Below are 4,165 nucleotides of genomic sequence, written 5' to 3'. Positions count from 1 at the left end.
AAACTACAGTGCCAAGTGCCAATAAATGTATTCATGTCAAATTTCTAAATCAATTTAGTTTGAAATGGGATAGTTTTTTCTTTCTTCAAGGCTGATTTTGAACTTTCTTTCTTTCATTCATTCTTTCTTTTTCTTAAAGAAAAGTCTTTAAGAAATCAATGTTATTTAGAAATATTATAGAGCCATACAATTGTACATGATCAATTTTATCAACATTGGGATTTCTTGGAGTGACTGGGTATTACTGTTTCTCTTTAGCAATACTTCACTACAGACAATGAATCAAATAAAAAATGTATATAATAATTTATATTTTACCAAATAGTAATTTAAAGGTCTAGAAATCAAAACACATTTAACCATACTGGATACCACAGCCTTCTGTGATCCTATTTGGTTACTCCTGAAGTGGACGAATACACCTCCAAGCTACAGAAGGGCTGTTTGACTAAGAAGGATAGGGAAAGTCAGTGAGAAGAGAATACACCCAACTGAGAAGGTCAGTCACTGTATATGTGGCAACTTTTTCTAGACTACTTTGAAGAATTGGAAATTTGACGTTTTTATTTCTGTCTACATAATTCCATGTTTTTCCCCCTGCAGCAACCATGTTGTTCTATGATGTAGATTCCAACACTTTGACTGGTATTTTTAAAATACTGTATATTAAATACAGAGTCTGCAGTTTTGACATTGGATTGTTTTCAGGCAAAAAGTGTAGTGATTGGTTGAACAAACATACAACAGACATTCTTGACTTGCAGTATATCTTTATTATAGAGATCAGTGGGTTTACAATCTTATCAAGCTAAAACTAAGTACACTAATACATTAGACATAAATAGAGGAATTACGAATGCAAATGAAGGTGACAATGATTCAGTTATGACCATTACGGTCCTAAAACTTCATGCATGGTACAAGTAGCCCTTCTTCTGCTCATCCAATTTTCCTTATCTCCTTCGTCGACGTGACCTGATGCTGGAAGTGGCCACCTCACCGGGCCCACGTGCTTGGCACTCTGTTTTGAGGCACCCGCAGGAATCAATGTGGGTGTAGGTGTAGGTGATCTCCGTATTGTCAGGGCAGGAGAGCTGGACTTTCCGCTCAGACGTGGTCAACTCCTGGCAGCAGGAACAGGTGTGCTCTAAAGATTTTGTTTTGGTGGAGTAACTGTGAGAAGAGAGAAAGGCAGGTGTGAAGAAAGTGAAGAAAGGTGTGCCGATGTGAAATAGGGTAGCAAAGACATTGGAAGAAATTGAATTCAGTTTGTGAAAATTCCGAAAACAGAAAAGAAAACAGTGACTACAAAGAAAATATTTTGAATTTATTGTCATCCTGTTAAATAAATATTTTAAAGAAGCACTCTGTTGCTATGTTTTGCATTTATATATGGCTGTGCACAAAATCACTATGTATTCCTAGTGCATTACATTTCATGTAGTGTCATAGACACTCCATATTGCATAGTAAATAGATAATATGGAGTGGCATCATGGTAGTGATAGGAATGAGGATTTTTGAAACTTGACCAAAATTATGAACTAAAGGTCTAATCTAATGCTGAAATACTAATGATGTTGACTCTTTCTGTTTTAAAGTATTACAATTCCCCATCTCAGCAGAAATGCCACTAATAAAGTGATAAAAGGGCTCATGTATGGTAAAACATTTTCTCAGAACCACAAACATTTTTTTAAGACCAATTAAGAGTTTTTCTCGTGAACGAATGACATGGAATGGGATGTAAGAGGTACTCACAAGGTGAACGTCCCACATGCCCCAGAACAAGATGTAATGTTGATCAGGTCTTTGGAGCGGCAGCCTTGGCTTTCCAGATGTATACTAGTTGTGGACACATTGCATGCGTCACCCTTCAGAATACCTGAGATAGACAGGAGAAATGTGTTGAGAGCATTGACTGTATAAATAATCCTGTATAATCCTTTCATTTATCCCACAGTGGGGAAATGTGCCACAGTTGTCTGAAAAATAAAAGCAAAACGGCTGCTAAACAGAATAACCTTTGAGTTAACTGCTCTGAATTAATACCAATAAAATGACAAATTGCTGAATATACAGTAGGAATAGGCTTGATATAATGTCTTATGTCTTTAAAGTCTTTATGTATTACCATAGCTTCAAAATGCCTAAGCATGCATTATATAACACAAGTCATAAAGAATCATAATTATATAACTGGGCCAGCTATCAGGACTGGCCACAGTGGTTCTGCTCATTTGTGGCTCATCAAGCCACACAAGAGCATAAATACTGTTCAGGAAATTATAAAGAACTTGTGGATGAATACATACAGGCATGACAGCATCCGTCTGGAGCTATGGTCTCCGTTCCCTGCAAATGAACACACTCACATCAGTATTCTCATGACGCAAGCTTCTCTTTAAAGACATTCATATTAAATAGGTGGCATTGTGTGTGTTTTATATAACTATGCATAGGACTTCGTACATGAACCTTCCAGCAGAGTTTATTTTGTTCAGGGATACTTGCTTCCACATGAGCTAGGCTACTTTTTCTTGAGATTCAGTGGCACATTTGCTTATATGAACTAGAGTGGACATCAGAGTGAAAAGTAAGAAGTTTTTGACAGTATATTTAATCAAGGATAGGAGAACTTTGTTGTGCCCTTTTCTTAGTACAGAAGTGTTGTTGACATTGCACTTGCTTTACATCTGTTTCGTGTTACTGATAATGGCAGCTGTGCAAGTGTATGCAGGTGTGTGTGTGAAGTCTACCGGTATGCATTTAGTAGGGTCGTAGGCTGGGCAGATGATCTTGGCCTCGATGGTGATGAACTGATTTGCAATGTGCACACACTCAAACTTCACACAGGGGGTCGCTTCAGGAGTCCAAATGTTGCCAGGCTGAAGAATAACATAACACAATTTTAAAACAGTGTCACAGTAACTATCATCTCCATAAGATGACACTTGGCAAGGTAGATTTAGAGGACATTTAGAGGCAGGCAAAGCAGAGATTTTGTATCTTGACGAATTAACTTCACATTTAGTTTATATGAACAATTTTCCCTTGCCTGAAAATTTTAATTATTGAAAACTATGTCAGGCTTCGAGAATTCACTTTAAAATAAATTCCACTTGCAACATATTTCCATAGGAAAGTTTGTACACCGTATATTATGTGATTTAAAATCCAGCATTGGAAAGGATGCTCAGTTGCACCCCTCGAAAACGAGAGGATTCCTCTCAAGGGGTTTATCCTATTAAATAAAAATTTCTGAAGAAAAATTTCTGAAGTTCTACTTCCATACACGGGGCATACCAATGACAAATACCAACCTTTAATGTATGTGTGGAATTGTCTGACATTGTGACAACACAGCTTGTCTGGACGCACCTTCCACAGCACTGGCCAGAGACGATCTGGTACTCGAAACCCTAAATATGGACAAAAACACGGCATATAAACAATATGTAAACCATCACAAGATCAACTATGGATCAGGTTTTTTTATTGTCAGGATTTGGATTTGGGCTTGACATTTAAAGCTTTACAGTATGTCTATATCACATAGATAACTATAGAAGGAAGGGATAGACTCACACAGTTTCATAATGTTTGTTTGTTGTTTCATTCAGTTTCATTCTGTTATATACAGCATGCATAATAAGACTCGTCTTACCAGAGGACAGTATGTGTCACATGGAATGGGCTGGCATTGTATTGTGTGAAGATGGTTGGTGACATCTATCTGGTTGCTACAAATGCACTTCTCACATGGCTTCATCGGTACCTGGTCTCCAACCTGGATGGACAGGGTAAGAAGGTCACAACAAAATACTTTGTAACATACTGTATTATTGTATCTGGTTTGAATTTGAGGTACAGTGTATTAAATTCAAATGTGATAGCTGTGTACGTTCTCATTAGTTATGGCAAATTGACTTTCTGTGCAAATAATATTCTAAGAATTATGGAGAATTAACACAGACAATTTGTGTCTTTGTCTCTTTTCTTCACCAGTTTCACATTAAAGTGTGAGCTCTCACCCGATATTCTTGGTTGTTAAACACACACACGTCATTTTTAGGCACTGTGAAGAAAACAAAAAGACCAGTTGATTAATGCATTATAAATGAGATACGATAACAGCAAAATTTAATCCTGGCCATGCAATTAC

This window comes from Chelon labrosus (genome assembly GCF_963514085.1).
Source record: "Chelon labrosus genome assembly, chromosome: 3".
Classification (NCBI taxonomy): Eukaryota; Metazoa; Chordata; class Actinopteri; order Mugiliformes; family Mugilidae; genus Chelon; species Chelon labrosus.
Note: the sequence above shows the minus strand (reverse complement) of the source record.